At 35.8% G+C, this 22,672-nt stretch overlaps 3 protein-coding genes across 10 annotated transcripts in view; all 3 read left to right on the top strand.

Annotated features, from left to right (window-relative positions):
* The window catches only part of LOC102621470 (uncharacterized), a 68,715-nt gene that overhangs the window by 19,937 nt on the left and 26,106 nt on the right, over positions 1-22,672 (top strand). The gene's annotated exons all lie outside the window — the stretch shown is intronic.
* Positions 1-22,672, top strand: part of LOC107175105 (TMV resistance protein N-like) — an 81,207-nt gene that overhangs the window by 53,056 nt on the left and 5,479 nt on the right. The window lies entirely within an intron of this gene.
* LOC112497012 (TMV resistance protein N-like) overlaps positions 12,969-22,672 on the top strand; it is a 55,106-nt gene continuing 45,402 nt past the window's right edge. The window contains exon 1 of the mRNA XM_052437823.1: positions 12,969-13,218. The gene's annotated coding sequence lies outside the window, so the exon portion shown is untranslated. The remainder of the gene's footprint in view (positions 13,219-22,672) is intronic.

The following is a 22,672-nucleotide window of genomic DNA, read 5'->3' as shown; positions in this document are numbered from 1 at the left end:
AATTCAACTCTTCACCATCTGGATGATATTCAAACAAATCAACCACGTTAAAAGTGTGAGAGATGTTCCAATTTTCTTGCAACGGGAGCACATAAGTTTTATCATTAATCTACATCGCCACATGAGATGGACTACACTTCTGCTTGTCCAACTTAGTGTGAATGCCAGGAAAATGGGTATGCCTTAGATGTGCCATCACAAATCATCTTCCTAAAATACTTTTTTGCGTTGATGCTTGTCCACATTAGCCCTGTACTTAGCATTGGCAACCTCCAAGTCAGCTTACACCTCTACATGAATCTGCAGTCTTTTTCTGCCACATTATCCATTGATTTACTTCCTCCGACTACTATTGGCATCCCAACCAGATAATAGACATAGCATATGGAATAAGTATAGACAATCTCAAAAGTAGTATTGCTAGTAGATCGATTTGACATGTTGTTGTAAGCAAACTCTACCTGAAGCAATGTAGTTTCCTAGTTTCATCTAGTGCCACCACTAACACTGATGCCTCACCATCAATCAACCATCATCAAACTTCCTTCTATCTACTACATCCAATCCAAGCCACCACTGTGTCTGATTAGCCATCTTAAAGCCACCATAACCCACCACACAAAACCTTCAAAACCTGTGAGATTCACCTCTTCGATCCACTTTTACTGTTGTGAATTTGACCAGTCCATAGTGACCATCATGTTCCTTACCACAATATCTACAAGATTTAACCATCATCACACCAAATTATGGCCACCAACTGGTAGCCATACCACACCTGATAGTTCAGCCTTGTTTATAGTTTTGCATTGGCTTTGCATTTGTGATTGGAATATTCAAAAGACCTCATGTTTCGAATGCTTGATGGAAATTATAGTCCTAAATATTTTCTTTTATGGTTAGATGAGATTAAGGAATACATTATGAGAGTGCCGAATTATGATTAAGTACAATCAAAAGCGATTTTCTATTAAAAAGTGCTTTAGAATTATGGAAGTTTATAACGAATAATATTAATTATGCAAGTCAATTTTCACTAAGACTTGCTTTTGGAATACAAACATACAAATAGAGCCGAGGATGCGGAGCTAGAAATTGCGTGATCTGATTACCTTCTTTCCTTTGAGCAAATACTTCACTGGAGTTCCAATAAGCTGTAAATTTTATCTTCTACATTTCTTTTTTATTTTAAGAATTAATTTTCATTTCCTGTACTTGTTTAAAAATTGTATATTTCTCAACCCAAAAATGTTGATAAGTAACGCTAAGTGATTACTAACAGAACCATGAGCAGAAAACTCGAATAGAAACAAAAATAGTTAATGAATTTAACTATCAAAATCAAATTACAAGAATGAATGGCAATTATTCAAATCTAAAAAGCATTATCTCCCCAATCTTTCATCTCTCAGTCAATAAATATGAGTTGAAAGATCGAGAAATGATCTTGTGGCCAATTTCCAAAATCAAGTCAAGAGAAAATTCAGATTTAAATTAGCTTTCAAAATCTCCAAACACTGACTTGAGCGTTAGAATATCTTTTGTAAGCACACGATCGAGTTTAGTTGTCCTATTTTTACGAGAATTCAGAGCTTAATCGAGGGTAATTAGTGGAATCAAGTACTCTACCTAGTTCATTCTACTCTGAATTATCTTGCTTATAATGAGTGAAGGTTTAAAAACCCTCAAATAGTAAGAAAATTCTTGGATCAAGATCACTTGATGGTTAGTCTTGGCACACCCCACCCCCCAAGACCTCACTTAGGATTTTTTTAAGATTGAGTTTGGACATATATAATTTCAAAGCTGCAGCACTAAAATATTTAGTAAATACTATCTGTTATAGTTTTGAAGATAAGTTAATTTAATTTTATACTTATATGATGAAAAATCTATTATATCTTTACTAATTTTATCAAAATTATTATTTGCAAATTATGTTTATTACATACTATTAACTTTTATTTTATAATTACAGTTTTTTTTCTACAACACCTCAATGTAAAGAAGGGTCTTAACACTCTAATGATAGAGATTTAACTATTTCTAGGCTTTGTCCTCCTGAAGAATGGAGTAGTGGTTTTGTAACTTTTGTTCATTATCAGTGATTAGCACGTACATAACTTACTCTGCTAGACGACATTAACTGCTCATCATACGATCCTCCTCGCAAAATAAACCGACATGTCGTATATAATTAGGCACATTGTCCATTTCTTGTAACCGGCAATGTCGTCTCCTCTCGATTATAAATTCTTGTTCATTTTTTAACCCGAATAATATATGTTGCTCCGTTTAGTAGAGCTTGTGTGAAGCAAAAGGGGCATTATGTAATTTAAATTATTAACAAATAATTGTACATAAAATTTCTCTCTCTGAATTTGGAAAAATGTAAATAAGAAAGGAGACGAGTGCTTGTTGCAAATCCAAACTAATTGCTCCACTTACAGGTCTATGATATGTGTAACTAACTAATTGCTTCATTGTCTTTCAAATTATTTTTTTTTTCTTTTGAAAGTGTTTATTTTTTTTACGCATTAAAATTAAGACCAAAGACAAGGTTTTAACCTAAATCTATTTTAGAAAACCATTACATATTGTGAGATCATTTAATTATTTATTTTGTAAACTCTTAGGTAATCTGATTCCAGCCCCATGCATGAAACACTTTGTTTCATATACGGATACAATGAGTTGTTAGTAATCATTTTCGACCAATTTGCTGTAATTTTTTTCCTAACAGCTGTCTTTACTGGCCTTTACTACTCTAGTTACACTCATGAGTTACATTAATAGTGTGTTTACTCATGGGACTCAAGAATCAAATTCAGAATGCTTCTTAAAATAGAAGAGGGAATGAAAATGAAAAAAAATAGGGCCCATACGTTTCTGGAAAATTTGTGAAATTTGTGTTGCGGAAGCGTGGGTTGAGCAATTACTAATACTGCAACTTCTAAAGAAATATAAATGTGGTAATAAACAAATGCAAAGAAAATAGGACACAATAATTTACGTGGTTTGGTGTAATGCCTACGTCCACGGGCAAAAAACTGAAAGATAATTTTACCAACAAATGAGAATTTACAAAAGTGGGAAAAACTTACAAAACCCACAACCCCAATACACCCAAATGGAACCTCACTAGAACACTCAAGTGGAAGCTCTCTCAAAGAACTCACTTGCAATTGCTCTCTGCTTCTCTCAAATTGGATGCTTACAATTGCAAAATGCTTCTCTGTTTATAGAGTGCATTCTGCTCCAAGTTGGGTTCAATTGGTCAAAACGTTGAGCTAGATCTTGTATTGCATGCACAAGCTTTTCAACACTTAACTTTGTCTTTTGAAATTAGCAAGCCGGCCAACTTTACTTTTTTGAATTTGGCAAACCCACCTGCTTTGCCTTTTGAAATTTGCAAGTCATTCTTTGAATTTTCAATAATTCTCCATCTCGGCGAAGATTTATTCAATTCTGAGCCGAATACTAAACTTCCAGTACATCAAATCATCCTCCAATCTTTGCCTTCTCCGACTACTTTCAAACTTGTAGGATATTGATCAAGTTTAGACAATACCGCCGTCACTACCTTGGTCAACATATCTGCAGTCTTAATTTTTTGACGAAGAACCTTCCCCTCATCAACAATTTCCCACACAAAGTGAAATCGTACATCAATATGCTTCGTACGTGCATGATAAACTTGGTTCTTCGTTAAGTGAATAACACTTTGACTGTCGCAATATACATTACTATGCTTCTGTACCAAGCCCAAGTTTTTCAAGCAAGCTTTGTAACCAAATAGCCTCTTTAACAGCCTCGTAATTGCCATGTACTCGGCCTCTGTGGTCGACAGTGCAACTGTAGACTGTAGTGTAGACTTCCAACTGATTGGCCCTCCAGCAAAAGTAAATACATATCCGGTGGTTGACCATCGTTTGTTCAAATTACCAGCATAATCAGAATCAACGTACCCGATCACACCTTGACCAAGTGTATCGTCTCTCTCAAACAGTAAACTAACATCCACAGTCTTCTGAATGTATTGTAGAATCCATTTTACAGCTTGCCAATGTCCTTTACCAGGATTATGCATATACTTGCTCACTATACCAACTGCATGTGAAATGTTAGGCCTTGTACACACCATTGAATACATCAAGCTACCCACTGCATTTGAATACGGAACTTGTAACATGTATTCTCGTTCTGCATCTGTCGAAGGAGATAGTTGTGTAGAAAGCTTGAAATGAGAAGCCAATGGGGTACTTACAGGTTTTTTCTGCTCAGTCATACCAAACTGTTGTAGTACCTTATTCAAATATTGCTTTTGAGATAAGCTTACTTTGCCACGAGATCTATCTCTGCATATCTCTATGCCAAAAATCTTCTTAGCTTCACCCAGGTCTTTCATTTCAAATTCTTGATTGAGTTGAGTCTTTAACTTCTCAATCTCATATTTACTCTTGGATGTTATTAGCATATCATCGACATACAATGGCAAATAAATGAAAGATCCTTCTTGTAGCTTGCGAAAATACACACAATGATCAAATTTGTTTCGTGTGTACCTTTGCTCTTTCGTAAATCGATCAAATCACTTATACCACTGCCTCGGAGACTGTTTCAATCTATAAAGCGACTTTGTCAATTTGCAAACCCAATTTTCTTTTCCAGCAGCCTTGAATCCATCTAGCTGAGTCATGCAAATTTTCTTTTCCAAATCACCATGTAAAAATGCAGTTTTTACATCAAGCTGAACTAGTTCAAGATCAAATTGTGCAACCATGGCTAGCAAAATTCGAATAGATGAATGTTTCACAACTAGAGAAAATACCTCATTGTAGTCTATTATTCCTTCTGAGCGTAACCATTCACTACCAATCTAACCTTGTATCGAATTTCATTTTTACGAGGAAATCCTTCCTTTTTTGTATATACCCATTTGCACCCAATTGCTTTCTTTTCCTTGGGCAGTGCAATTAACTCCCAAGTTTCATTTTTGTGAAGAGACTGCATTTCTTCGTTCATTGCTTTCTTCCACTATATACTTTCTGGGTTACTTACTGCTTCTCTGTAAGTGGAAGGAAATCATCATCTACAATTGGAAGTGCATAGGCCACTGTATCAACAAAGCAAGCAGGTATGCGAATCTCTCTGCGTGACCTTCTATATGCAATTGAATCTTGTTGCTGTGAAGGTTCATGGGTCAGAACCCCTTCATCATCATCGGTCGATAGAGAATCATTATCCATCTCATTGACACCAGCTCGATCAGCTTTAATTTTTTCAAACTCCACCTGCTGCAAAGTTCTTCTGGTCTTCTCATTCTCTTGAGATTCTTTTTGTTTCAAAATGGTTGATTCATCAAAAGTTACATCTCTGCTGAAAATAATCTTCTTCGTAACAGAACACCAGAGACGATATCTTTTTACTCCACCAGTTATACCCATGAACAATGCTTTCTTTACTCTTGAGTCTAACTTAGATTCCTTTACATGATAATAAGCAGTGGAACCAAAAACATGTAAAGAATCATAATTAGTAGCAGGTTTATCAGTCCACATCTCCATGGGTGTTCTACCCTCAATTGCAGCTGATGGCAAACAATTGATCAGATGGCACGCATGTACAATTGCCTCAGCCCAAAACTCTTTGCCCAATCCAGCATTGGACAACATACACCGAATTTTCTCCAATATAGTTCGGTTCATGCTTTCTACCACCCCATTCTGTTGTGGTGTATCTCGAATAGTGAAGTGTCGCACAATACCCTCATCTTGGCATATTTGAAGAAATGGATTACTCTTGTACTTACCACTATTGTCTGAGCGAAGTCTTTTGACCTTTTGACCAGTCTGAGTCTCAACCATTTTCTTCCATTTCAAAAAAATGCCCAAAACCTCATTCTTATTCTTCATCAAATACACCCACACTTTTCTTGAATAATCATCAACAAAAGTAATAAAATAGTGCATACCTCCCAAAGAAGCTGTTTTGGTAGGTCCCCACATATCACTGTGAACATAGTCCAGAATTTCTTTTTTATCATGAATTCCTGAACCAAACTTTACCCTTGTCTGCTTGCCCAGAACACAATATTCACAAAATTCTAATTTGCAGGAATTTGTATCTTTCAATAAGCCTTACTTTACCAAAGTTTGCAAAGCTTTTTCACCAGCATGTCCCAAACACATATGCCACAACTTGGTTGCTTCTGAATCTGTATTTTTTCTAGAAATTGTTGATGCTGATCCAATAACTGTACTTCCTTAGAAATAGTACAAGTTATTTCTTCTTATGTCCTTCATCACCGTCAGCGCCCTAACTACTACCTTCAACAATCCATCTCCTAAAGTGATTGTGAGTCCTTTAGATTCTAGGACTCCTAATGAGATGAGATTTTTCATCAAGCTTGGTACATAGTGAACATCCGTCAAGACTTGGATTGAGCCATCATGATTCTTTAATTGGATTGTACCTATTCCCATGATTTTACAAGCATTGTCATTGCCCATAAAAATAACTCCACCGTCTAACTCCTTAAAGTTAGAAAACCAGCCTTTGTTAGGACACATATGATAAGTACAACCTGAATCCAAAATCCACTCATCTGAGTGACATATCAATGTCATGCCAACCAGACTAAAGTCTGACTCCTCATCATGCTCTACTATACATGCATCAGAAGTAGCCTTATCCTTTTGTAACTTATGACAATTCTTTTTCTAATGCCCTTTCTCGCGATAAAAAGCACATTAATCTTTAGCATGCCTTCCTTTAGACTTGCTTCTTTTTCCAAGTTTGTGGCTTTGTGAACCACATCTCGCTGTTAATACTTCCGCTACTGTATCTCTGTGATCCTTTCTGTCTTTCTTTCTGGTCTCAGAGTTGTACAATGCACTGCATACAGCATCGAATGTGACACTGTCCTTCCCATGAAACAAAGTAGTGGTGAGATGTTCATATTCATCAAGAAGGAAATTCAACAACAATAGTGTCTTATCTTCATCTTCAAATTACTCATTCAAATTTAGCAAATATGCGAATATTTTGTTAAATGAGTTCACATAGTCATTCATTGACATGCTAGGTGTATATGTGAAACGATAGAGTTTCTTTTTCATATAAAGCCTATTATCAAGGTTTTTCTTCATATATTTTTCTTCCAGTGTCTCTCACAATTTCTTTACCGATGTCTCCCTCATGACAGAGTATTTTTTATCTTTAGCCAAATATAGGTGAATAGTATCACATGCCTGTCTGTTGATCTTTATCCACTCATTGTCATCCATCATGCCAGACTTTTCTTCAAGAGCAACGTCCAATTCTTGCTGACATAAGACATCCAACACCTCACATTGCCACATACCAAAATTATTGGTACCATCGAATTTCTCCACTTCAAACTTTGTATTAGTCACAGTAGTCCTCGCTGATGAAGACGACGACGACGCCTCTGCCATCCTTTTTATCTCAAATGATCAGTTTCTTCAATAACTATTTACACTTAAAAAACAGCCTCTATGATGTTTATTTCGCGTAAATAAATGCACTAGGTCCCAATTAAAAACTGGAATCCTTAGACTCTTATTGCCTTGTTGACAGAACTTTTCTAAACATGTAAAAATACACACTACTAACAATAGATTGTCGCCCAAGTATAAATGGCTGTCTCCACCGTAGTTGTGAACAGTACCGTATATGGGAATAGTACCGTATACGGGAATAGTACCGTATACGTGAACAATATCGTATCCCGCCAAGTACTAACCATCAGCTCTGATACTAATTGTTGCGGAATCGTGGGTTGAGTAATTACTAATACTGCAACTTCTAGAGAAATATAAATGTTGTGATAAATAAATGTAAAGAAAATAGGACACAATAATTTATGTGGTTCGGCGTAATGCCTACGTTCACGGGCAAAAAACTAGAAGATAATTTTACTAACAAATGGAAATTTATAAAAGTGGGAAAAACTCACAAAACCCACAACTCGAATACACCCAAATGGAACCTCACTAGAACACTCAAGTGGAAGCTCTCTCAAATTCTCTCAAAGAACTCAGTTGCAATTGCTCTCTACTTCTCTCAAATTGGGATGCTTACAATTGCAAAATGCTTCTCTATTTATAGAGTGCATTATGCTCCAAGTTGGGTTCAATTGGTCAAAACATTGAGCTGAATCTTGTATCGCATGCACAAGCTTTTCAACACCTAACTTTGTCTTTTGAAATTGGCAAGCCAACCAACTTTGCTTTTTTGAATTTGGCAAACCCACCAACTTTGCCTTTTGAAATTTGCAAGACATTCTTTGCCTTTTCAACAATTTGCTCAAACCTTTTGTGAAATTTGTTCTTGGAATTCCTAGCTAGTAAGCGCAATAGAAGCGATGGAATGAACGTTACACTAACAGCAAAGGGCAAGGATCATTAGCAATAAGCATACAAATTACAAAGTCAACAAAGTTCAACTAAGAACAGAACCAGCAAATAACAAAGTTTAGTGGAGGCTACACTACAGAGGCTCGAAGTAAATGGTTTAACTTCCTTTAATTATTATCAGCTCACAACAAGCTCCCATTTGCCAATATATAATCGGAAAGCTTAAGCTGATAAGCAAAGGCTTAATACTAATATTAAAGATAAATTGTTAGAGTGCAATTTATGCACTAATTTTGCATTATTTACTTCATTTAATATCGATGTTTTGCACTTAATAATAGTGATTTACTTGTGATTTACTTTTTTAGGTGCAATTCTATTGATTGGTGATAAAATTGAGCTACAAGATGATGTTTAAGGATGATTGTTCTCTTGGAGAAATTATGAGCGGCAGAAGAACTTTGTTGATAAGGCGTGGGCGCGTGCTATCAACTGCGGACCTACAGTTTTTAGTTTAACGTGTTTTGTATTTTTGGTTATTTTTGTAATTACGAATTTAATATTTCAGATATTAGTATTTTATTTTAAATAGAACTCTAAAAGAGAAGAGAGAGAGAGTATTTGAGGGAGGAATCTATTGTGAAAAAAAGGGTGATTTTTGGAGGGGAGAAAAAGAAAGAAACCCTATATCTAATTTTTCTCTTCTCTCTATGAAGAACTAAACCTATTTTTCTGGTTGAAGGATAATGAAACTTTGATTCATCACTACTGTGAGATCTTTCTTGTGCTTTAATTATTTTATTGCTTTTTGGGTATTTGTTTATTCTCTGAATTATTTTCATGATTATGTTTGTTAATTAGGTAATTGGCCACTATTTAATTATCAACTTAATCTATTGTCAATTAAAGGATTCATCGTATGAAGAATTTAATGTTTGTGACAAATAACATAGCAGAGAGTTGTGTTGTGAGAATAAACAATCTAATTTAAATGAATCATCATATGTGTTTATTAGGATTTGGGTCTCTCTGGTGTTTCAGGCTGTCAATTGATTAAATCCTATTATCGTATCTAGGGTTGTCTATTGATTAGGGAAATATCCAACAGTCGTACCTTGGTTATCGACTAGTTAAGGAGAGATTGGCTATTAAAGGGTCTCAATAGCTATAACCTGTCTATTAATAAGTAATAATAATCTATATTTGAATCAATGATCAGTAGTCGAATCAAGCTGAGTTAATTCCTTTAACCAGAGCTTTCTCCAATTTGAATTACAACTTTAATTTGCATTCTTGTTATTTTAATTTGATTTTATTATTGTCAACAAAACCCCCATTTTATGTTTTACGTTTTAAAAGGATTTAAATAATTATCGATCTCTGTGGACACGACCCTGTTCAATCGCTATACACAATTTATTTAGAGTAGGAATTTATTTTTGTTAGCTTCGACAACCATCATAAACCTACACGAATCCGAAGTAAGTGATTACAGCTGAATATCTTTGCAGAATCATAGTCGATGAGTTAATTATTACAAATTATTAGAACATTAGCCGATGAAGACATTATTGCTCTCTAACAAGGCCGAGTGGCGACGACGTGTAATTTCAATTAAAGAGACTTATCATTGAGAGAAAGTTTGATTGAACGGTAGTTTCATATTGTAGGGTAAAGACTAAGGTTGTGTTTATTTTCTGGATTGGGAATGAGGAGTGTGGATTCCTCCAACTCTAGTGTTTACTTCAACAAATTGGGGAAGGATTGGGAATCTCACTCCCACCTCTCCCCATGAGAGTCCCACTCCCATTCCCCACTTCAAAAATAAAATAAATTATATTATCTTTATTTAAATAATATTATTATATTTAACTAAATAATAATTTACATTGATTATAAGTTAAAATTACTTAAAAATAATATTATTATATTAATAGAGAATTAATAAAAGTTACTATATGCTATCTTTATTTAATAATATAATATTATTATATTTATTTTAAAAATAATAGTACTATATTTATTTAATATTAATAATTAATAATAAAAAATAGTTTATTCTAAGAAAATATTAATTTTGTACTAAATAATATTATATTAATAAATAATGAATTTAATATAATTATATAAAATAAAATAATGTTACATTTTATATTTACCTTTCTTTTTATTAAATTTACTATAATTATATTTAATAAATATTTAAATAATATTATTATATTTAACTAAATAATAATTGGGTTTGATTCTAAGTTTAATTTACTTAAAAATAATAATATTATATTAATATAGAATTAATAATATTACTATATACCATCTTTATTTTAAAATATAATATTATTATATTTATTTAAAAATAATAGTATTATATTTATTTAATATTAATAATTAATACTAATAAATAGTTTATTCTAAGAAAATATTAATTTCATACTATGTTAATAGTAAAAATATTTCATTTATATCGCCCTTATCAACAATTTTTAATTTATATAATTAAAGTTAAAATTAATAAAAAATTGTGATGTTCATAATTAAGAATATTAATAATTATTATAAATTTACAAATATAATAAAATAAATGTTTATTCATTAAATATATTTTTTATTAACTTTGTAATTAAAAACTCTAATTCTTTAAATAAGGATAAAATTACAATTTGAAACTATTTACTCTCAATTCAAAATAAAAAAAACACATAAATTGGATTCTGATCTCCATTCCACGCTTCCATCCAGTGCAAGTAAACAACCTACTCCCACTCCCACTCCACACTCTGAATCCTAAGATTCCCACTCCAATCTAAAAGTAAACGCTACTTAAAGAGTCACACTTTTTGACCAAGATTCAACACAACTGGGAGCTAGAAACTGTGTAATCGGTTTAATTTTCCAGATTCAATAAAAATCCTTTGCCTTCCCTTGAAAGATAGGTGCACAAGGAAAAATCTATCACGTCGTAATTAATTGCGTAATAAATATAAATTTTTATAATTTACACATATAACTAATAAAAAAAGTAAAATAAATAAATAAATACAAAAGTGGTAAATTGATGTTTTAAAATTAAAAATAAAAAATACTTGTAAAAATAATATAAAACTTATAAATCAACATTAAACTTTAACTAGACTAGAAAATAGTTGATTTATTTAATTTAATTAAGCAAAAAATCACTTATTAAGCAAAAAAAAATCACTTATTAATTGAAAATGAAAAAATTATATTAAAAAAAATTTAGAATAAATTTTAATGAATACCATGAATTCTATATTTATCCTAAGACATTTATAATTTTTTTCATTTTTAATCATCATATTTGCTTACTACACCGGTTATTAAGCAAAATTATTTTTCTTAATGTAGATCAAGCCAAAACAAAATAAAAGTTATTTTTATAGTACTAGACATATATGATATATCAATAAAATTGATTTAATTTTCAGTTTTATGCATACTTTATATAGTTTCAAGCTTTGCTTCTTATACCGTTGAGTTATTGCCAAAGAAGTTTAGAATGATGCAAAATTACCTTATCTTACAAAACAACTTTAAAAAAATATAAAAAAGAGTTTTATTCTTAATAAAATTTTAAATATATCATCACATGTATTACATAAGCCCAAAACTATAATTATTCAATTTAGAGACAAAATTAGTAAATATATAAGGGAATCATTATTATAATTATTTTTTAATTTACATCTTTAACTTTTTGTTTTTTTAATAATTCTTATATTAATTTACTTATTTTACTTTCCTCTTATAAATCTTATGTTTTAGTTACATAATTTATATTTTATTTTTACACTTTATGCTAATTTAAAAATTTTATGTTACATCTATAAGTTTTTGTTTGTTACCAATAATACATCAACTTACCACTCATATATTGTTAGTTTACTTGTTTTACCTTCTATTTACAAGTCTCATGTTTCATTTGCTTAATTTTTGTTTTATTTTAAACTTATTATTGATTTACAAGTTTTATATTATGTTTCTCAGTTTTTGTTTTAATATTGATTTGTAAGCTTTACGTTATATTTGTAAGTTTTTGTTTTGTTTAATAATAATACACCAATTTATCATGCCTATATTAATTAACTTATTTTACCTTCTATTTACAAATCTTATGTTTTATTTACAAATCTTATGTTTTATTTTACACATAATGTTGGTTTACAAGTTTTATGTTATATTTATAAATTTTTATTTTATGTACCAATAATTTACTAATTTACCACTTCTAAATTAATTTACTTATTTTACCTTCTATTTAGAAGTTTTATATTTTAATTACACAATCCATGTTTTATTTTATATTTAATATTGATTTATAAGTTTTATTTAAATTCATATGTTTTATGTTTTATCTACATAATTCATATTTAATCGTCATATGCACAAATATGTTTCACTGATTAACTTAGCTTCTTTGAAGCAATACTGCATTGAAATTCAACAGGTAGCTGCCTGTGCAATCAAAACTTTAAGATTTATTTTATCTCAAATACAATCTTTTAACGCGGCATGCGAAATACCCCCCCCCCCCCCCCCCCCAAATCTCCCTATCTCCCCAAACCAAAACAAAAACAAAAAAACAAAAAACCACCCCACAAGACGTATATGAAGTAGTCAAAAAGATTCCTTTGGCCTTTTTTGCTTTTTCCCACCCACTTTCTGAGATGACCAAGACTTACTTTTAGAATACGTACAAATAAATCTGGGGAGCTGGAAATTGCATATTTGCCTGATTAACCTTCTTTCCTTTGAATCAAAACACTTCATTGGAGTTGAGCAGATCAATTAGGTGGCTTCGTTCAACACACTCAAAGCCGTAAGTTTTATTTTATACATTTCTCTTTTATCCTCAGAATTAATTTGCACATCCTGGATGTTTAGAACAGGAAATAAATAAAATTGAAAGAAAGCTTTGAATGGTAATTTAATTTGTCTTGTCTCAACCCTTTAATTTGCTTCTCTTTGAGGCTCTAATTAAGATTTGCTTCAGTAAAGGTCGGCAAACACACTCTCCAATCAGCATTTGACAAACTTTTTTAATTATATTTTGGAAGTAAATGAGAGGCTTTTAATTAGTTTGTTTAGTTAAGAAGAAGATTATTAATTTGTTGTTCGATAATTTCATGTTAAAAGAAATTATCGTAGTAATTATATTACATTATTTTTCTCTTTCTCTCTATTTTCTCTTTTTTAACACTAATCATTAATAATTTTATCTCCTTGAATCTCGTAAGTCTCGATGAATCTTTAGGTTTGTAGATTTTTTTATTTAGATCTCGATAAATAATATTTTACCATTTTTGTTGATCAGGGTGTATATATGTTTGGGGGAAAAATAAGAAAGATAGCAGAACGCCATGTGTCGACGAATGGAATAACTTCAGTGTAATCCGAGGTACCCGACATGATTAGAGGTACCCCACACGATTAGAGGTACCTGCCATGATTTGAGGTACCCGACACAATCAGAGGTACCTCGCATAACTCCAGAGTAACTCGAGGTACCCCGCATAGACTGGGGTACCCTGTATAATTCGAGGTACTCGGAATAACTCCAGCATAATTCAAGGTACCCGGCCTGATTAGAGGTACCCTGCATAATTAGAGGTACCCGGCGTGATTAGAGGTACCCCGCATGATTAGAGGTACCCGACGTAATTAGAGGTACCCGGCTTGATTAGAGGTACCCCGCATGATTAGAGGTACCCTGCGTGATTAGAGGTATCCGGTCTGATTAGAGGCACCCCGCATGATTAGAGGTACCCAGCGTGATTAGAGGTACCCCGCATGATTAGAGGTACCCGGCGTAATTAGAGGTACCCGGCTTGATTAGAGGTACCCCGCTTGATTAGAGGTACCCTGCGTGATTAGAGGTATCCGGCGTGATTAGAGGTACCCCGCATGATTAGAGGTACCCGGTGTGATTAGAGGTACCCCGCATGATTAGAGGTACCCGGCGTGATTATAAGTCCCTGGCTTGATTAGAGGTACCCTGTGCAATTAGAGGTACCTGGTGTAATTAGAAGTACCCTGCTTGATTAGAGGTACCCCGCGCAATTAGAGGTACCCCACATAAATTGAGGTACCCCACGTAACTCGAGGTACCCGGCAGATCAGATGCAAGAGAATCCTCCGAAAATATCCGTCATGAGAAACGTCTCCACCTCTTAAAAGATATTATTCGATTTTGTCAGAATTAGGAATCAAGAACGTCGTACCAAAAGGGGGGGGACAGCCGCCTGCTACCTCTGCCAAAAGTGAAGGACACTGTCCCAAGGACAGTGGTCCTCAGCCGCCTACCCGACAGTTACTGCAGAGGTACCCTGGACCACTCTCCAGCGCGCGCCACGTTTCCAAAGGATGAGATACGACGCGAACATGCACATAACGGCCCAAAAATAATAAAAAGGTAAAAGGACGTTAGCCAAAGAGGGCACGCCACGTGGCAGCTGAGGTACTCCATATATAAAAGCGCCTAGGTTTCATTCTCCATCATGCTCTCACTCACCATTAACACTCACACTCCAAAAAATAGGTTTTCTTCAACCTTAAACCCTAAATTTACAGAGGGCTGGCCAGCTCTCTTTACCATTAAAGCTTGAGTTTGCTAACTTGAGCGTCGAAGTGTGAACGCCGGGGTACCCCCGGCTTCACCTCTAACCTCTATTTTATTGTTTTGCAGGCGTGAAGCTCATTTTGAAGGATACCTCTCTTGTTTCTGATCTTCCACCATTGTTACCACTCTCTCTCCCTTTCTCACCTCCCCAAAATCTTAGATACACCGCCCAACACACAATAAACCAGTGAGGTACCCCATTTCCCCTCAAAATAACAAATTTATTGTTCTAGATTGGTTTGGCTTTTCTTACCCCAAAACCAGTTGAAAACAATTGGCGCCGTCTGTGGGGAGACGCACAAAAAGCCTCCTCCACGGTTACCAAACTAGTTGTTGTGTGTACTCCAATACATGGCACCCGACGTACCTCCCGAAGGTTTAATGGGGGATCCTACAAGGATGAGAGAGGACAGCAGCAGTGAAGGCAGTGATCCCGCGAGAAGGGTAGCCCGCATCAGTAAGGGCAAGGGTGTCAAGCAGTCGACGGGTGTTCGCCAAGAAGAAGAACCTATTTCGCACAAGCGTTTTGAGGATCTTGCTCACGCAATACTTAGGGCGGCCGGATCTCGGGCACCCGAAAGTTCACTTCCACCAGTGACGCTAGAAGCTCCACCACCTCAAACGGACGACCAAGCTATGGTCAGAAGAGGGGTACCCGAGGCCAGCAAGTCAAAGCCTAGGCCATCGGGTACCCGTTCTAAGTTTCAAACCATGGGCTCCCGCGACGAGCGTTCCACCGCCTCTTGCAATTCCCGCAGTAGCCAGGGTACGAGGCGTGCAAAGCGTACCCACGAGGATCTCCGTGAGAAGTTAAACGCCAAAAGGGCTTCTCAAATGGCGGCGACATCATCAGGTACACCGAGGGTACCCCTCGAACTTGTGGAAAAGATGGAGAACCTGGAAGCCCAAGTGAAGCTCCTCTCCGAGAAGCAAAACATCACAGCTGCACCAACGCCAATGACCTACCAATCGCCATTCACTATGGAGATTAGGACAGCAGCTCTCCCCGAGGCGTTCGCCATGCCTCAGATACCCCAATACCAAGGGTACCTCGAATGCGGAGCCCTCCACGGGTTGCCCCGCGGGGACGAGTGTTTAACACTCAGAGTATCTCACGGGTACCCCAACCTCCAAGATCGCCACCACCAGAGCAGCAAGAGCCACCACCGAGGCCTCGGTGGTGGGGTACCCCATAACTAGTTACTCTAGAGTTATGCGGGGTACCCCACAAGGACCAGATTAAGCTCGTTCCCGGACGTTGCAGCAAGTGCAGATGGATGAGAAATGTCATTTGAAGCGCCAAGAAGATAAGGTCGAGGTCACAAAGAATAAAGAGAAGCCGAAGAGGACGGAAGCCCCAATACCAAGGGTACCCCGAATGCGGAGCCCTCCACGGGTTGCCCCGCGGGGACGAGTGTTTAACACTCAAAGTATCTCACGGGTACCCCAACCTCCAAGATCGCCACCACCAGAGCAGCAAGAGCTATCACCGAGGCCTCGGCGGTAGGGTACCCCATAACTAATTACTCTAGAGTTATGCCGGGGTACCCCACGGGGAACAAATTAAGCCCAAATGTGAATTGGAGGCACCTTTGGATCCTCGAATACCCAAAGATGAAAAATGGGGTACCCCGGTTGAAGACTCGGTTTCAGTCTCGATTTGGGCCACCAATCCAATAAAGAAAAGTCATACTACTAGTAAAAGTATTGTTTATTATGATGCAAGAGGGTATCCAGAGATCACCTTACTCCAGGGTACCCGAGGTACCGGACCTATCTCCAATTATGATAATCTACTCAACATCAAAGCCGCCTTTATCATTATTTGTTCGCCATATTTGATTCTGAGCGAATAGTCGATCATGAGGTTTCAATCATTTCACATAAGGGTAGGCGAGCAGCCACCTTCATCTTTATTTATGTTGTCTATTTTATTCCATACGAATGGTGGATCATGAGGTTTCGACCATCTCGTATAAGGGTAGGCGAGCAGCCACCTTTATCTCAATCTATATTGTCTATTTGATTCCATGCGAATGGTGGATCATGAGGTTTTCGACCAATCTATATTGTCTATTTGATTCCATGCGAATGGTGGATCATGAGGTTTTCGACCATCTCGCATAAGGGTAGGCGAGCAGCTACCTTCATCTCAATTTATGTTGTCTATTTGATTCCAGCGAATGGTGGATCATGAGGTTTTCGACCATGTCGCATAAGGGTAGGCGAGCAGCCACCTTTATCTCAATCTATATTGTCTATTTGATTCCAGCGAATGGTGGATCATGAGGTTTTCGACCATATCGTATAAGGGTAGGCGAGCAGCCACCTTTATCTCAATCTATATTGTCTATTTGATTCCATGCGAATGGTGGATCATGAGGTTTTCGACCATCTCGCATAAGGGTAAGCGAGCAGCCACCTTTATTTCAATCTATGTTGTCTATTTGATTCTACGCGAATGGCGGATCATGAGATTTTTGACCATCTTGCATAAGGGTAGGCGAGCAGCCCACCTTTATTACTATTTGCCTTGCATATTTGATGTAGAGTGAATGGTGGATCATGAGGTTCTCCATCATCTCTCAAAAGGAATCGCCATAAGTTTTGTGAAGATTTGCAGAAAGCATTTTTCTAAAAATCGCCATACACTAATTAAGGGTACCTCCAAGGTACCCCACGCCAGAAAGTCACTCCTCAAATACTCTAAGAAAGCCTGAGATAAGCAGCAAGCATATTTGAAGGAATCGCCATATGTTTGATAAAATTGGGTTATCCCACCATGAAGTACCAAATAGCTCAGGGGATATCCAAGCTTAAGGGTATCTGAGGTACCCCATACGCCTTGTCGGTAATGCCGAACAAGGTTGCATAGTAGGATGGTTATCTTTACCTTCATCATTTAGGATAAGGGGATCAACAAAAATGCTAGAAATAGCATAAACACAAGCGTCGGTATCAGGGGTACCTTATGGCGACTTCATCTGAGGTACCCCAGTTGATCTCCATAGGCTTTCAAACCAAGATGCGTGGGGAGCCTTGCTATTCTCAATTTCCTTCAAGATAGCCGGCTTATCTACCTAGTTCTCTACTCTTGGCACCACCAGCCCCATATCAGTACTCCATTCCTTGATTATGATGCGCTCAAAAGCATTGTCAACTATGTTCTTTTGTCGAGGTACCAAGCCTTCAAGCTTAACTTAAAGCTCCTCAGGGTCTTCCACCTTATGGGCCTTCTCCTCTGAAACTTCATCAAAGTGTCTCCTCAAAGTCTTGTTCACTCCAGAGATCATCCCTTCGTGAGGGTACCCCTAGAGGCGTCCTCTATTCAGCTGCCCATCGAGCTAAACTTCATATCGTCACGTGTCGCTCCTACTTTTTTATGTAAGTTTCTTTTGCCTCCAATACTTCTCGCCAAAAGAAACTAGGGGGATGTTGTTTGGGGGAAAAATAAGAAAGATAGCAGAACGCCATGTGTCGACGAATGGAATAACTTCAGTGTAATCCGAGGTACCCGACATGATTAGAGGTACCCCACACGATTAGAGGTACCTGCCATGATTTGAGGTACCCGACACAATCAGAGGTACCTCGCATAACTCCAGAGTAACTCGAGGTACCCCGCATAGACTGGGGTACCCTGTATAATTCGAGGTACTCGGAATAACTCCAGCATAATTCAAGGTACCCGGCCTGATTAGAGGTACCCTGCATAATTAGAGGTACCCGGCGTGATTAGAGGTACCCCGCATGATTAGAGGTACCCGACGTAATTAGAGGTACCCGGCTTGATTAGAGGTACCCCGCATGATTAGAGGTACCCTGCGTGATTAGAGGTATCCGGTCTGATTAGAGGCACCCCGCATGATTAGAGGTACCCAGCGTGATTAGAGGTACCCCGCATGATTAGAGGTACCCGGCGTAATTAGAGGTACCCGGCTTGATTAGAGGTACCCCGCTTGATTAGAGGTACCCTGCGTGATTAGAGGTATCCGGCGTGATTAGAGGTACCCCGCATGATTAGAGGTACCCGGTGTGATTAGAGGTACCCCGCATGATTAGAGGTACCCGGCGTGATTATAAGTCCCTGGCTTGATTAGAGGTACCCTGTGCAATTAGAGGTACCTGGTGTAATTAGAAGTACCCTGCTTGATTAGAGGTACCCCGCGCAATTAGAGGTACCCCACATAAATTGAGGTACCCCACGTAACTCGAGGTACCCGGCAGATCAGATGCAAGAGAATCCTCCGAAAATATCCGTCATGAGAAACGTCTCCACCTCTTAAAAGATATTATTCGATTTTGTCAGAATTAGGAATCAAGAACGTCGTACCAAAAGGGGGGGGACAGCCGCCTGCTACCTCTGCCAAAAGTGAAGGACATTGTCCCAAGGACAGTGGTCCTCAGCCGCCTACCCGACAGTTACTGCAGAGGTACCCTGGACCACTCTCCAGCGCGCGCCACGTTTCCAAAGGATGAGATACGACGCGAACATGCACATAACGGCCCAAAAATAATAAAAAGGTAAAAGGACGTTAGCCAAAGAGGGTACGCCACGTGGCAGCTGAGGTACTCCATATATAAAAGCGCCTAGGTTTCATTCTCCATCATGCTCTCACTCACCATTAACACTCACACTCCAAAAAATAGGTTTTCTTCAACCTTAAACCCTAAATTTACAGAGGGCTGGCCAGCTCTCTTTACCATTAAAGCTTGAGTTTGCTAACTTGAGCGTCGAAGTGTGAACGCCGGGGTACCCCCGGCTTCACCTCTAACCTCTATTTTATTGTTTTGCAGGCGTGAAGCTCATTTTGAAGGATACCTCTCTTGTTTCTGATCTTCCACCATTGTTACCACTCTCTCTCCCTTTCTCACCTCCCCAAAATCTTAGATACACCGCCCAACACACAATAAACCAGTGAGGTACCCCATTTCCCCTCAAAATAACAAATTTATTGTTCTAGATTGGTTTGGCTTTTCTTACCCCAAAACCAGTTGAAAACAATATATATTAATTACAAACAACACAGATTTTATAAGTTGAATCAATTCTTACTGGAAGCTTCTAAATTGTAATTACAGTTTCGCATACCTTTTTTTTTTTTTTCAGTGTATGGATTTTGCATATTTCTATGATAAAGAAATTTAATTTTTCTTTTGTTCTAAACACGATAAAAGTAAATCCCACAAACAATTACGGATAATTGTGAAAATTAATAGGAGTTTATTAAACATAAGTTGAACAATATTTTGTTGATATAATAATTAAAATCTTATTTAATTATTGATATTGGTGGAAGAAATTATAAATTTATTATTATTTTTTAATTTAATGATAACGAAAAATTAATATCATTTTTTGAAGAACAAAATAGTGTACTATTTTCGAATATACATATTACACGGAAATTTATATTTAGAAAATAGAATTAGTACTTAAATATAAATTATTAATTATGATAAAAATAACAAGATAAATTTTATAAGGTACAATAGTAATTACACAAATTAATATCCAATATAAATTAACAAAATTAACAGCAGGAGAATTAGAGTTGAATTTTAAAAACACATATAATTTTAGACTAAATCTCTTTAAGTGGGCATCCAACCCAACCCACTATTGATTAGTTCCCCAACCAAATAAATATGTTTAACACAACCCAATCTTATCCTTAAATCATTGGACTGGGTCAATCGAATTGATTAAAATTAAAAATGAAAAAAGTTCAAACATCAAAGTTAAAAGAAAAAAAGCTATTTGGTACTTAAAATCAAATTCAAATAGTAAAAAAAACATATTAATTCTTCATCATATCATTAAATGTTATCTATTATATCCAATATCTGTCAATAAAACAATATAACTTAATGTTTGAATATCTATCAACTTAGTTTTAGTCAAAGTTTGATTTGACTTTTGAATTTTAGTCTAGAGAATTCAATTAATATCATGTTTAAATGAGAGAGACTGAACAAGATCTCTTTTAGGGTTCAAAATTGGGTTTAAGATTGAATAGTTAATAGCCGAACGTTAATTTTTTTAATGATTTTTGTTGTTTTTGGGTTTGGTTGAATTATTCGAGTTTATGATAATGAATCCAGCCTAACTCAATCATTAATCAAATTGAAAAAAAAAATATTGAGTCAGTTAGCCCATTTTAATCTAATCAATCCATCTAAATCTAATTTGATTAGATTGGGTTGGATTGAATTGGATTTGATTGAGTTTGTCCAACCCAACCTATCTGGACTCCGTTAAAATTTTACTAATAAAGGTCACTATGTTTACCATTCCGATAGACTGCTGGTAATTTTAACTATTTTTAATTAATTACTAATATCAACCGTTGGATTCCACTCCATTTTAATGGCTTCAACACGGCTAATGGGCAGAATGGGGACGACGCGTATTCAATTGAAAAGCCTGATAATTTTCGTTTAGATTCCTTGAAGCTTCCAGGAAGTTCGATGCTAACTTCATCATGTGAGTAAACAGTGACAATATTTATTGATTATTAAGAAAGTCACTTTCTTACCAAGACTTGCTTTTGGAAAATCATACATTAGTACAACCACAACTCCTAATGGCTTAATATTTTTTTTCCCAAAAGATATTTGCATGAATAAATTCTTTGAAACAAATACTGCATTGGAGTTTGTGGTAATTATAATAATCATACTGCATTGGAGTTCATTTAAGTGGCTTCCTTCAATACACTCAAAAGCTGTAAGTTCTATCTCATAAATCTCTCTTTTATTTTCAGAATTAATTTGCACATCTTAGTGTACAGAAAAAGAAAAAAATGAAAAAATTGAAAGAAATCTTTGAATGTTAATTTTGTACAAACTCTTTGCCTTCTTTTAGAGGCTCTAATCAAGATTTGCTTAAGTAGAGATCGGTGTGCGCACTCCCCGATTAGCATCTAGAAAAAATTTCTATTACATTTGGGGATTTATCATGCGTAAATAATTTAGATCTATAAGCAAATTAAAACAATAGATATATTAATTTTTCTAATTAATTACTCCTAAAATTACTGTGCACGGATTAATGCTTATACAATACTGGTCACGCAATACTAGTTACAATCACAATTCATTCGAGTTACCATTTAGGTGGTTAAAAAAAGTAGAATTTACATATAATCTATAACATTTTCATTTTTGTGCTGCCCATAATCTTGAATGAATCTTATTGTTTGCATGGTATTTTACGCTCACTGGATTTCACTTGATTTATTCTAAATTTTCAGGAACAAATTAATATAATGGCTTCCACGAGCTTCCAAAATGTCTCTCATGGGGAATACGATGCCTTCTTAACCTTTAGAGGAGAAGACACCCGTAAAGGGTTCATAGGTCATCTCTACACTGCTTTGAACAATAAAGGAATTTATGTATTCAGGGATGACAAACAACTTGAGAAAGGAGGATCCATTTCACCAAATCTCCTTAAAGCAATTGAAGAATCAAGAATTTCAATTATTGTTCTCTCAAAAAATTACGCTTCTTCCACCTGGTGCTTGGATGAACTTCTTAAGATTGTTGAATGCAAAAATAGAGAGGATCAAATTTTTCCAATTTTTTATGAAGTGGAACCAACTGTTGTAAGAAAACAAACAACATGTTTCGGAGAAGCTTTTGCTAAACA

Source organism: Citrus sinensis, chromosome 3 (genome assembly GCF_022201045.2).
Source record: "Citrus sinensis cultivar Valencia sweet orange chromosome 3, DVS_A1.0, whole genome shotgun sequence".
NCBI lineage: Eukaryota > Viridiplantae > Streptophyta > Magnoliopsida > Sapindales > Rutaceae > Citrus > Citrus sinensis.
Note: the sequence above shows the minus strand (reverse complement) of the source record. Positions and strands in the feature narration are given on the sequence as shown.